We start from the raw sequence: 14,971 nt of genomic DNA on the forward strand, positions 1-14,971 counted from the left end.
TTCCCACCTCATGTGGATGTATGCTTAGTTGTCACACTTATCTCCTAGTGTCTTCTAGCTTGTTTTAGGAGATTCCTTGAGGCCTTTATAAGAGGTCTCTCTCTCATTGTATTTTACAACAATATCACATATTGCATATTGTAAATACATATTTTCTTGTGTTTGCATATTTTCTCTCTCATGTCCATTTAAGGGTTTTTCCCTTGCTCCATGCTCTTGCTTCCTTATCTTCTCTTTGATAAGTTTTCACATGCAAGTGATCTTGGGCATTTTCAGAGTTGGATTTCATCAACTCCAACATGGTATCAGAGCCTCCCTGCTACCGCTTTGTCGAAGGATTTTTGAAGCCGTGATTTGGAGTCACAAACTCTAGTTTGTTTGTGCATTTTTCTTCAAATCAGGGGAATAGCATAATTTTGGAGCACATTGAGCCCAAACAGGCACTGCCATTAGATTTAGAAGGCGCTTTTAAGCTAGGATCTATATAAAACTTGTCAATTTTGGAGACAGAGCTCTAGGAGGCAATTTTTTTTTGCTTGCAGACCTTGCTATATAGGGTGTACAGATGATTTTGCGCTTAAAAAATAAAAAATAGTTTTTGGGCTGCGCGACCGCCCAACAGCCACCGCGGGGTCGCCCGCGCTCAACCAGAGCACCACCTACGCCTTGCAGCGTCGCCCGAGCTCCTCTCGGCTCCCACTTTTGCCTGTGCCTCACTTGTCATCGGCGGTGCCACCATTCTCCCTCTGCTCCATCGACTCTGCTTTGATTTTCACTGCTCTGCCAGCGGTTGATGCTTGTCCATAGCCTCTGTGCCGCCCCTGTACAAATTAGCAACATAGTCAAATTTTTCAGGCACAGTTAGCAACTATTGGGGTGACACGTGGTACTTGGCCACGTGGACTCTGCCACATCACCTACAACGTCACCTTTCTTGCCATGTGGCATCCACGTGGCACTACCACGTGGCTTCTTTTTTACTGTGATAGGTGACAAGCCATCAAATTTAATGGCATGACTTGCTGACATCATCATGACATCATCATTACATCACCTCTTGCACATCTCCTAGGTCCTTTTTGACCTACTTGTGATTTTTTGGCCATAACTTGAGCATACAGAGATATTTTTCTGATCTGAAAGAAGCGTTGGAAAACTAGTTCCAAGATAGAGACATTGGTGTAGGTATTTTTATGTTTTGATGTAGTTTTATTGCCCATTTTTTCTGTTGAAGTCCAAAGTTTATGTTTTTTACTCCGACATGCATATCTTTTGCGACCCATGTCAGTTTTTTTAAAATGTTATATTTTTGGAAAGCTGGTTCTGTCATGTTTTAAAAAATGTAGTCCTTTTTTTTAGATTTTGGCCCATGCTCTTTCTATCATGTTTTTAGCATTTTTGGTCTATGGTAGATATATTGGGTGTTTTAGGTCGGAGGATCATTTTCCTGGCATGGTTTCTTTTGTTTTAGGCTGTACTTTCTTTTGTGTTAGCATTTTTCTTGTTTTGATCATTATAGACATCATTTGTAAGTACTTTTGTATGCGCACTAAGATAAAATGTCACTTTTGCATTTCCGGTTCATGAACGTTGTTTTGAGTCAGTTGTACATGCACTATTTTTATAAAGCACCATGGGGGGGGATAGTTGTTTGTTGTTTTAGGCATTATCCCTTTGTTAAGCGAGTGTCCCTTCCATGACATTAGCCCCATGCAACGTCATTGTGATCGTGTCTTTATACGTGTTTGTACCTCTTCCTCTCTCGTCATTCTTGGTTCATTTGCAGGAGACTTTGGCCTAGCTTCTCAATTGCTTGTCATCTCACCCCGTCTACATTAAGTGGGGGTTATGCTGTTGTTCTAATGCATCCGTGGTTCAATGGGTTGATAGTGTGAACTATGTATTCAATGATTGATCCTATATACAAGGTGATTGCAGTGGCTGACTACCTATGCATTTCGGTGAGATGAATCATCTACCATATAGACATGCTCATGCCTTCTTCTTCCATGGAGGTTCTTCAGATAAGCAATTCTCTTTCTGATGGTAGATTTTGCGGCTTCTTCATGCTTCAGTGATGTTCTTCATGATCTCTCCTTGTTCTTGTTTTAGGGGGACATTCCCCTAGTTGGAGGCTTCTTTAGTTCTTCACTAGGTTTTACTTCTTTTTGAGGGAGGGTTTTTCCCACGTGGTTTTCTCTCTTTCCCGTTTTTCAGAGGTCGCATCTTTTAGATATGTACATGGGTACCTAACATGGCCTCATTGTCGGGACCCATTCTGCATTTCTATATTTTTTAGTTTTGTGAGCTTAAGGCATTTCCTTAAGTTGCACTTAAGGGGGGGTGTTAGAGTAAATAATTAATAATTAATAATTTATTTTATTTACTTAAGCTTACTTAGGTAAATGCATTTCATTAATTAATTGTAGTCTAGGAGTTTTTTATAAGTTGTTGACAATACGGGAGTTTGTTCTCTCTCCTAAGTCATACTTATCCTGTCATCTTGTTCAAGGACTTCCCACCTCAGGTGGGTGTATGCTTAGTTGTCACACTTATCTCCTAACATCTTCTAGCTTTTTCTAGGAGATTCCTTGAGGCCTTTATAAGCAGTCTCTCCCTCATTATATTTTACAACAACATCACATATTGCATATTGTAAATACATATTTTCTTGTGTTTGCATATTTTCTCTCTCATGTCCATTTAAGAGTTTTTCCCTTGCTCCATGCTCTTCCTTCTTTGGCTTCTCTTTGATAGGTTTTCGCATGCAGGTGATCTTGGGTGTCTTCGGAGTTGGATTTCATCAACTCCAACAAAGTTTCTGTATGCACTATTGTGGTCTCCACAACACACGCCCCATTCCTTACTAGGAATGGAGACCCCCTACTTTTTTTGACTCTCAAACTCATAGTTCGGGAGTCGGGAGAAGAAAACTCAGTTAAATAAGTTAGAAAGTTGAGTCCAAAAATCACAAAAAAATCAAAAAATTGAAAAAACACAAAAAATAAAAAAATTGAAAAAACACAAAAAAAATAAATTAAAAAAAATAAAATTCAAACGCGCTGCTGAGGGCACGTGCGCGCCACCAAGGGCCATGCGCCCCAAGCACGTGTGTGGCCAAGGGGAGCGAGCACACCCCAAAGGCTGGACGCGCCCCCCTAAAGGTAGCGCATGCCCTGCCAAGGAGGGCGCACACACTGCCCAGGGCCACGCGCGCACGGGCCTCTAAAGGTATGTGCGCGCGCCCCTAAATGTAGTGCACGCACCGCCAAGGGTCATGCACGTGTGCACCCAAAGTGCCGCACATCTCAAGCGCGCGTGCGCTGCCACAAAGGGCCGCGTGCCTGGTGCACATTTGCGCCATCGCACTTCCAAGACACCATGCATGCTTGTCTGGCCGCCTTTTCACCTCCAATTTTGTCCGAGTAGTCATAAGAGGGGTTTAAAATAGCCATAAAAGGGGTTTAAAGTATATCGTTTAAGGTTCCTTATACTTTAATATATATTTTAATATATGTGACGAATCTTTTGAGATAGGTTTCAGACCTCCCCGAGATAAGGTAAAGATTCTAGAAAATTTTAGGGCTTCAGAAATCCAGACTTAGCCAAATTTCAGGGCTTCAAGATTTCAGACTTAGCCAGATTCTAGGATTCATCTCCAGTTTTTTTTGAGTAGCTAGTGTGTTTTTACTATGTATTGTTAACTCTACGGACTAATATTTGCTTCTTGTGTAGGTAAAAATAGCATCCTCAACTTGTCAAGGTCATAACTTTTGACTCAGGCCTCAGAATTTAGAACTGCTTACACCATTGGAAAGAAGAACTGAAGATCTAATTTCAATCTCTAAAATAGTGAGCCTTTGGCTACCCAATTTTAGGGACCGATGAAAGTTTCAACTTGAAATTTTGAGCAGAAGACCTCCAAAAGGGTCATTTAAAAACACCTAGAAAATTTGTGAAAAAGTATGAAAAAGTTGCAAACATTTGATCGTCTTGGATAATTTTGATCACTTGGTTACTCGCCGAGAAGGATTGGATAGATGGAGAGAAGAAAAAGGTCAAAGATATAGAGGTTGGACACATAAAGCAAATCAGGTTCCTCATCTTATGCAGCTTTTAGGGACAAGATTCAACGCAGGTGCCTTGAAATTTTTTATTGAAGAAGTAGAGGGAGTGCAAGTTTATGAAAGTAATTGGCTATAAAGAGGGTGTAAATCATCAAAAAAGGGCATGGAGCGTATATAAAAAGTGATCTAAAACTTCATTTGAGCAAAACTCAGAAACCGTTTTCAAAATTGAGAACTTTAATTTTTTGGCGAATTGAGCTCCGTAGGTACGCAAGTCCGCAGGTACACAGCTCCACAGCTCCACATTTTTTGAGCTCCGCAATTTAGAGGCGTGCCGACAGTTGATTGCCAGTTTCAAAAATATCACTTTCCATGCGTTGGGAGCACATTCTGATGGCAAGTTAACTCCGACACATGCCTAGTGTAGGGCCAGCTTCTATTTTTGGTGTCTCCATGCACTTCTACTTCAACTGATGGCTCCCTCCTATTTTCTCTCTCATGCTTTCATTGTTTTTGACATGTAAAGGGCTCATGCCTCCAATTAATAAATAAAATATAGATGGAGTCCCTCTAAGCACCAGTTGGATTGTCAGTTTGTATATATTTGGTTTGTTTAAATGTTTTAAAAGCATTTTATTGCATTAAGATATCTCTCACTCTGAACACAAATTGAGGAGACAATTTCTTATAAATACCCCATTGTAAAATGTAAAAAGGGCCGCTGTTATTAAGCAATAAAATTATGCTTTTGGTGCTAGCATTCGGAGTGTAGTTATTCTTGCCTGAATGTGTCATTGTTTTGTGGATTTTATTCATGAGATTGTGATTGAGCCAAAGGTTTACTGTGTTGTTTCTGGTTGTGCAATCTTTTAGTTTTGGTGTTTGCTACAAATATATGAATTTTGTTGATGTAACGAGCTTGAGAAGAAATCACCCGATTGTGTCTACAAAGCTTTTTGTCTTGCATGGGCGCACTTTCTGTGGCTTTGCGATTTGATGAAGAGTGAAACATCATTCGATTTGTTAAAGATTCTCACTGACGACTGCATCAATGGATTCTTGGAAGCGCTGCTCCTATTTTCATTAGTTTCCTACCGATTTCTTCAAAGGTTTAACTCGCAGCGTGTTGTGTTCTGTAGCTTATGTCCGTTTACGAATTTCACTTTCAAGTTATTTGATTCATGTTATTTGCTTTCACTTTCGTTATTTGCTTTGCTAACCCCCTGTTAGAATAGGACCTCATAGTAGTTGCATTGTTAGAGTTGCATTCATTAAAAAATAGAAAATACAAAAATATTGTTCTTTTGGTGTGATATTTTTGAGACAACAAACAGATTTTACTTGATTCCAAGGTAAAAGAGTTTTTGGAACTAGTAAAGGCCTCCTCATGAACATTCACATTTATCTTCTACTAAGCAGATTTTGGTATGTTGCAAGACCAACACTGAACCTTGGAGCAGATCTTTAAAAAGATTTTCTTTTCAAGAGAGGAATTACACTATGGATTCCTATCGTTGACCTCGTACAAAACGAACGCCCAACATGCACCAAGCTATCTAGTGTTGGTCGAATATTCTTTCATGTGCCGAGTGAACCTAGTATTAGCTAATTCTTGGTTCCTTCTTTGTTCAAGATTGTCTATGAGTGGTTCTTAGTTTGAGCTAACTTATCTAATTAATTTGGATCATGATTTTAATGTTAGGATCTTTTCTTGGGATGTGTGTAGACCATTGTAAGGTCATCCTTCTATTATGCAATGATCTAGAATCTTTTGTAAGCTATTTTTGCAAGTATAAATAAAGGTGTTTAGGTTTAGGTTAGGAAATTACTTAGAGAGTTCAAAGAAAATGTTCATAGGGGAGTGAGATCAAAGCTAGATCATGAATTTTGAAGTTGTATTTTGTATTTGGACATAACCTAGAAGACCTTACAGTTGGGCATTTATAAACATAATTGGGTGAATCAATAAAAGTGTTTACTCTTCCCTCTTTATTTGGTTCTATTCTTTGTGTGTTTACTTCAGTTGTGTTTACTCAACAAGGTGATTGGACAGTTAGGTGTGCCTCTAGCCCTAGCTATTTGACCTTTCTTGTGTCAACTAGTCTAAGAGGTTGAGGTTCGTTCTTATGGAGATTGGATTGTATAGAAACTTAAGTTGAATTTGGTTGTAGGGTGGTAGATTTACAAATTTGACCTATAACTTGTAGAGGATTAGGATCTTGAAGGAACCTATTTGTAAATATGGTTTGAGGTAGAGGAAATAATGACTCTACTGTTATGTACCTTTTGAGAGAAATTGTAGTCAAAATAGATATTGTGGAGACAACCCAGAGGAGAGGAGCGCATCTTGATAATGTGAGTGATGATGAAGCAATGTCACCAAACCCTAATCCATAACTTGAGGAAGATGAGGATGAGGAAATATTTTTGTGAGTTTTGTCTAGGGAACATTTAAAGCCTGCTATGGAAGTTGTTCCTTATGATGGAAAATTGGACATCAACACCATGTTGAATTGGATCTTTAATATGGAGAAGTTCTTTGAGTTTGAAGGAACCCTTGATAATTGGAAGGTATAGACTAGAGTCACTATGTTAAAAGGTCACGCCTCATTGTGGTGGGAGCATTTGCAAACTAATAGACAAAGAAGAGGAAAAGAGAAGATCAGGACTTGGCTGAAAATGGTGATTAAAGTGAAGAAATTCCTTCCTACTGATTAACAAGTTAGCTTGTTGAGAAAAATGCAAAATTTTAGACAAAAGGACATGCCTATGAAAGAGTATACATATTGAGTAGTTCTATAGATTGGACATCAGATATGGACATGTGGATGAGGAGGTTGAGAAAGTTGCAAGGTACTTGAATGGATTGAGATATGGAATTCAAGATGAGATAAGTTTTGTGAAATTGGAAAGTGTACAAGAAGCATATCAATATGCCTTGAAAGCTGAAGAGATCTTAACAAAGAAGCATGAATAAATATAGAGAGGTAGAGGTGGTAGATTCCAAAGAGGTAGAGGTAGATCTTATGGAGAAAGTGATAGATTTGACAATTTTGTGCAAGATAAGGGAAAATCTAAATAAAAAATTGATGACAAAGGAAAGGTTGAATGAAAAGGTAGTAATTCTTATCGTGAAGGTACCATTTTTTACTGAGGGAGAGGTGATTCTTATTTTAGAGGAGGATTTTATGGTAATTATTTCAGATGTGGCAAAGATCCTTTGAGTGTAGATACTCTGGTGAAAATGAAAGTTGTAGTAGGAATGCTATGATACAAGGTGAATCTGTAATGCCCCGCCCGGAGATCCTTGGAAACAAGGATGAAAACAAGCCAGAACAATTTTTTTTTTACAAGTGTAAGTGCACATGATACAACCTACACAAACCAAAAGATTGCAATGGAAGATTGAAAGACAACCAAGCACCAACGGATCTCCAAACGCCACTACCAACCAGAACACAACCACAAAAATCACAAAGACCTACCAAGTTGAAAGACATAAGCTGACTCTTGGAAACTGGCTAAGTCTGAAATCCTGAAGCCCTGAAATTAGGGTAAGTCTAAATTTCTGAAGGCCTGATTTTTCCTAGAATCTACACCTTAGCTCTTAGAGGTCTGAAACCCATCTCAAATGAATCGTCACATATATTAAAATATATCTTAAGTATAAGGAATTCAAAATGCAACAACATAGGCTTGAAGAACACCCAAAAGGGTATCTAGATCAACTCTCAAAATGATCGGATCACTACAAAAAGTGCCCGCTGTTGGCACGCGCAGGTTTTAACCAAAAGGCGTGTGACACTTTTTACTAAGGGAGGGCGACACTTCTCCCTTACTGCGTGCGACTCTTCTCAAGAAGGTGTGCGATACTGGAAAAGTATTGTGCGACATTTCTCGTGAAGCCGTGCGACAGTCTTCCAGTGTCGTACGACACTTCTCTAGTAATGCGTGCGACACTTTTTAGTTTCGTGCGACATTATTTCTATGGGCGTGCGATACTTTATCAGGGTCACACAATGCTGAACAAATGTCGCCCATAGAAAATAAAAACACTTACAGAAACTCAAAAATGGGAAAAAAGTGACAAAAGAACCTCCACACCGGGGAGTACCGGATCCACATCTCGAGGCTAGAGCACTCGAACTAGAATTGAGTAACAGAAATACAGAAAACGAAATCTAACCATCTATCAAACAAAGAAGGGAAAGTACATAAAGGAAACATCACGACAACTGAAATAACATCACAATAATATAAATAGCATTGCAATGAGCAAAATAACCAAGTACGCGGTTCCTCCCAACCGTCAATGGCATTATAGGATCATCGTGGGCCCTAGCCATCCCCCGCGCATAACATCCCAAGCCACCAATTAGATCATCGGTGCTGTCGTGATAGGGACATCACTACTAAACATGCTACAATATAAGTAATGAAATCTAACATGCTAGTAGTAACATAAGATAACCCTGTAATCAGATAACATCATCTACTACATGCTAATCATCATAATGAGGAAAGCATTAAAACTAACATCATCTAAGCACGATAACATCATAATGAGAGCATAAATCACAAGAAGCATACTTTGTATACCGAAGTACCAAGTGACACATCCAGCAACGATCACGCTAGAACAATAGACCGTCTCTGTACAACGGTCCCTAGCAGGGGTGAAGGTAGCTACGCCTCCCAACCACGTGGCACCCGTAGGTCCACACCCACGATGCTGATGGAGATAATGATCCAACCACACACACACAAAACAACAACCAGGGCTAACACACACGCCAAGCAGTATGATGACTGAATCCAAGACAAAGACAATGCATAAACTACAAGTCCTGGTCAGATACCTCAATGGGCTACTACGTAGGGACTGACATCATGGAGAGTCGCTTGGCATCAACAAGCCCAAGCTAGTATAGGCAGCTGCTCTTCTCAACAGAAGGCACACAACTTAGGGCAGCTACTCTTCACGACGGAAGGCGCACAACCCACACATTATAATTATCTTGTATTTATTACCACCCAAAGTTTTAATTTAATTATCACTTATATAAAACTTCCTCTGCCAACCGAGAAGTAGTCACCAGGTTACGGGATAGAAGCCCCCTCCATATGTTACCCTACCCTACCCATGCTCATCCAACGATGAGTGCCCGAAGGCATGCAAACTCCCAACCCAACCCCAATGATCACAACTTTCGAAAGTACCACGGAAGATCGAGCCCCGCAGGTCACTCGAAAATATACATGTGTGTGGCGCACCACCATCATAGAGATCATACATAAGGACAGGATGAGAATGCAACCAAAAGTCAATCGACCGAAAACATAATCGGGATGACAGATGCTACACGCATCCCAATGCAACAAAAGATGCAAAAGTGTTCTGACTGGTGTCCAAACGGATCATCCAGGTCCACGAACCACAATGTGCCAAGAAAACTCGAGAAAATAGGACGGCACGCAAAATGAGGTAAAAACCTCAAATTTTGGAAAAATTCCAATATTAAAACCCATTTGGCCTTTGGGTTCAAAAACCCCAAAAATACAAAAATAATTGAAAACGGACATCGTATGCAAAAACAGCCAGCATAACGGCCCAAAAACCCAAACCCCCATTTCAAAAACAGGTAAAACGTTCATACCGACCAACTGGGCAGAACTAGCAAACAAAAATGGAGGGGAACACTAGTTCACAGCCTCCTAACATATTGCTACAAGAAACGGAAGTAGAAACAAAGAAAAAACATTAAAATGGGAAGGCCCTACCTGACAGCAAAAAGGGCCAAAATTGAAACCCGTAGAATAAAATAAATACTCTGCCGAAACTGCTGAAACTTTCGGCAAAGCGAGAACTCCTCGAGCCGAATCCAATGAGACAAACCTCGCAAAGATCCCACACTCACAGCTCCCGCAACGAGCAAAACAATAATCCTTCAGAAGATGATTTCCAAATTTGCTCTCCAAACTCAATTTTCCAAAATGTGAGAAGTCCATAATGAATTCACTTTTCCAATATTTATTCATTTTGAGTGAATAGCTGATAATGGAAAATAGCTAGCTGGAGTAGTTAAACCCCGAAACAACCCAAACGAAAACAGGTTATTATCTGTAATGGAAATTCACCTAAGGCAAAGCTGCCAGAAATTAAATCCAAAAGATTAAAACTCGAAAACCCAAAATTACAGAAAAACACTTAACACTTTCGCGACAAATGCGAACTTCTAAATGCACAGACATGTTCACTGGTCTAATCACATAATGCAACTGAGTTCGGATTTACTAATCACCGAAAGGTTTTAATATAAAACAACTAAATAAGGATACGTCGACCATATAGGAGCGACATTGGCAAAATATGAATAGCTAGATCACTAACTCCATAGGCCACTGCCAGGGATGTAATTCCTGCACACTAGAACACATGATCAAGTGCAATTGCATATAATATAATAGCCGAAGCAATTAAAGCATTAAATAACTCATTAATCCATTTACACCACTCACGTTCGCATTAATCATAAAAGACGAGAATGAAGTAAATAACCATAGTATAGAATCCATCTCATAACATAGTCAACAAATAGGTCTAATAGATCATATCACCAGATAATCAGTTATCATAGATCTACTGTCATCTCAAAATAACATCAACATCCAAATATGATAAACTGAACAGCATAGCAACAAAGCATCTATGGTACAGAAATCAAAGTATAACATTCGACCCTCAGGTCGTCTCAAGGTACAAATATCAAAAGAGTATCAAGTATCTCTCGAAACAAAAATAGACAAGGTACAGAATGCAAACACGAGAGGCACTACAAAATCTATGAACCCTCAAAGTGATTTTGGCGGTTGGATAAAATTTGATGCTGAGAAGAACTCTATGGAGTAAGAAAATAGAGGATAAAGAACCTATTTTTAGGAGATGTCTCTTCGAGATCAAATGTAGGATAACTGGGAAATGTTGCAAAGTGACCATTGACAGTTGTTGCAAAGTTTTAGTTGCGTAGGCTAAAGCATTCTAAACCCTATCATGTGTCATGGATCATGGATGAACATAAGATATTGGTAAGTGAACAACTTGTTGTGAAATTAAAGAATGTATATTACTCTGATGAAGTTTTGTGTAATATTATGCCTATGGGCTATTGTCATATTTTGTTGGGTAGACCTTGGAAATATGATAAACATGATTTGCATGATCAAAGATTGAATCAATATGCTATTTGGATGAATGGAGTTATGGATACATTTATGCCTTTGTTAAGTCTATTGATAAGATCAGTTGTAGTATTGTAAGAATTTTCATGGTCAGTAGAAAGAAATTGGAGAAGGAAATAAAAAATAACAAAGTCTATTTTGCTATAATTCCTAGAGGATTGAGCTATGGTAGTAATGATTGAATGATAGAGTATAGTAATGATTAAGAATTAAATAGCAGCCGAGTAGAAGCAAATAGTAGAGGTCGAGTGACAATAGAAACTAATATTGTAAACAAAGTGCCAACATAAATTGAAAGATTGTTGCACAAGTATAAAGAGATTAATGCTGAAGATATACTTGATGGTTTACCACCAGTAAGAAGTATAATTCATTGTATGGATTTGATTCTTAGAACTAGTTTTTTTGAATAAATAATCATATAGGTTGACACCTACAAAAAATGGAGAACTTAATAGACAAGTACAAGAATTGATGCAAAAATGTTTGATCAAAGAAAGATTGAGGACATGTGTTGTATTGCTATATTAGCACCTAAGAAGAATGGAGAATGGAGGATGTGTACTAATTCTAGAGCTATTAACAAGATCACAATAAAATATGATTTATTATGCTAAGGATGGATGGCATAATGGATTGTTTGAGTGGAGCAAAGTACTTTACCAAAATTAATTTAAAGAGTGGTTATTATTGGATCGTAATTAGAAAAGGTGATGAATAAAAAAACTCTTCCAAGACAAAAGATGGTTTGTATGAATGATTAGTTATGCCTTTCGGTTTGACCAATGCACCTAGTACTTTCATGAGGTTGTTGAATGAAGTTCTCAAGAGATTCTTCGGTATGTTTGTGATTTTTTATTTGGATGATATTCTAATATTTAGTAAGACTAAAGAATAATATCTTGAGCATGTTAGGAAAGTATTGCAAAGATTGAAAGAGGAGAGGTTGTTGATTAATTTGAAATAGTGTTCCTTTATACAAGAAGAGATTACGTATTTGAGATATGTGATTTTAGTTGATAGTTTGAGAATAGATCTTGAGAAGTATAGAGAAATTCTGGAATGACCTACACCTGAGAATGTGGGTGAGGTAAGATCACTTCATGATTTGGCTAGTTTCTACATGAAGTTTGCAAAGAATTTCAGTTCTATTTTTAATGCTATGTCTAAGACAATGAGAGGAGATAAAAATGATTTCAAGCGAACACATGGGGGTGATAAGAGTCTTGAGACTTTGAAAAAAAAGGTTGGTGAGTTACTTATATTGGTTGTGCCTAATTTCAATAAGGTATTTGAAGTTGAATGTGATGCAAGTGGCAGTGCAATATGAGCTATATTCAGTCAAGAAGGTAAACTTGTTGCTGTCTTTAGAAAAAAGTTGAATGATACTAAAAAGAAGCATTCTACATATGATCAATAATTTTATGCTATTGTTCAAAGTTTGAAGAAGTGGAGACATTATTTGATTCTTAAGGAGTTTGTGTTGTATATTGATGATAAAACTTTACAATATTTGGGAAGCCAAGATAAGTTGAATTAGAGACATATGAAGTGGGTTGAGTACTTGCAGAGTTTTACATTTGTCATAAAGCATAAAAGTTTAGTTACTAGTTGAGTTTCTTATGCATTGAGAAGAAGACATTCTTTGTTGATCGAGGTGAAGATTGAAGTTCTTGGTTTTGATGAAATGAAGGCATTGTATGAAACTGACCATGATATTTTTGAGTCATGGAGAGAGTGCAGAGCACCAAATCTGTCAAGATATTTGAGTATTTAATTCAAGAACATATTTTGTTCAAAGGAATTCAGTTGTGTATACCAAGAAGTTCTATGAGAGTTAATTTGATCAAGGAAAAACATTGTGGTGGTTTGGCTGGACATTTTGGAATTGATAAGATGTTGAGTTTTCTTAAGGATAAGTACCATTGGCCACAAATGTATAAGGTTGTTCAAAAGTTCATAAGTGGTGGTGGAATTTATCAAGTTGCAAAAGGAGAAAGTCAGCATAGTGGACTATATACACCTATTTTTGTTCTTGAGAAACCTTGGAGTGACATTAGTATAGATTTTGTTCTTGGATTACCTAACACAACAAGATGGTATGATTTCATATTTATTGTTATGAATAGATTATCTAAAATGACACATTTCATATCATCTAAGAATACATCAGATGCTGTACATGTTGCTGAGATTTTTTTCAAAGAGATTGTTAGATTGCATGGATTACCAAAAAGTATTATTTTTGAAAGAGGTAGTAAGTGTTTTGGTTACTTTTGGAGGACTTTGTGGAAGAAGATGGATACTCAATTGAAGTTTAGTTCTACATTCCATTGAAATAAATAAAGATAGACTGAGGTTGTGAATAGAAGCTTGGGTAAGTTGTTGAGATGTTTAGTTGGAGAAAAGATGAGTAATTTGGATATGGTATTGACATAAGATGAGTTTTCATATAATAATTTTGTGAATAGGAGTAGAGGAAAAAAACTTTTGAGATTATTACTAGAATGTAGTCTAGAGGATTATCAGATTTGAGGGATGTTGTTGGTGAAGAGAAGAGAAGTGCTTAAGGGGAACAATTTTTTGGTTTTATGAAGTCTATGCATGAGGATGTGAAATTAAGGTTGGAACAAAGTAATCAGAAGTATAAAAAGAATGCTAATAAGTCTAGGAGACATCATGTTTTTGAAGTTGGTGATGAGGTGATGGTTCATTTGAAGAAAGAAAATTTCCCATTTGAACATATAGTAAGCCCAAAAAGAAGAAGTTTGGACCTTGTAAGATCTTGAGGAATTTTGATAGTGGTAATACTTATGAAGTTTAGTTACTTGATGATATGGATATATATCTTATATTCAATGTTGCTAATTTGTATAAACATCATGAGCTAGATGATGTAGTTGTTGTACTAGATGATTATCTTAAGAATCAAGTTGAGGTTAAACGGATATTGGATCAGAGAGTTGGTAAAAGCACAAGAGAAAAATATTATCATGAATAATTGGTAAAGTGGAAGAACATACCAGTTGAAGATGCTACATGGATTTCTTAATCTAAGTTGGATTCATCTCAGGTTGTGACAGTTGTATGATTAAGGAGAATCATTTATTTCAACCTCAATTGTCTAACACAAGAACATCCTGGGTTGAGTTACAATCTTGCCCATTTTTGTTCATTTTTCTAGTTACAACCAAGTGCTAATTATTGCTAAGTGCCAGTCCTTGTCGAGTGCCAACTACTGCTGAGTGCTAGTTGTTGTGGAGTTCCATTAACTACTAAGCTTTAGTATGTGCCAAGCTATCTAGTGTTGGCCAAATGTTCCTTCATGTGTTGAGTGAACCTAATATTTTCTGATGCTTAGTTCCTTCTTTGAACAAGTTTGTCTGTAATTGGTTCTTAGTTTGAGCTGACTTATGTAATTAATTTGGATCATGAATTTATTGTTAGGATCTTGTCTTGGGGTGTGTGCCTACCATTTTAAGGTTGACGTTTAATTATGTAATGATCTAGAATATTTGTTAAGCCATTTTGGAAACTATAAATAAGGGTGTTTAGGTTTAGGTTAGAAAATTCAAAGAATGTGTTCCTGGAGGAGCAAGTTTAAAGCTGGATCATGGATTTTGAAGTTAAATTTTGTATTTGGTTGTAACCCATAAGGCCTTACA

At 37.5% G+C, this 14,971-nt stretch overlaps 1 pseudogene; it reads right to left on the bottom strand.

Annotated features, from left to right (window-relative positions):
- Nucleotides 1-713: 713 nt before the first annotated feature.
- The window catches only part of LOC149572690 (ABC transporter G family member 32-like), a 31,878-nt pseudogene continuing 17,620 nt past the window's right edge, over nucleotides 714-14,971 (bottom strand).

Source organism: Cupressus sempervirens, chromosome 2 (genome assembly GCF_028749045.1).
Source record: "Cupressus sempervirens isolate cs-2001-9-10 chromosome 2, ASM2874904v1, whole genome shotgun sequence".
NCBI lineage: Eukaryota > Viridiplantae > Streptophyta > Pinopsida > Cupressales > Cupressaceae > Cupressus > Cupressus sempervirens.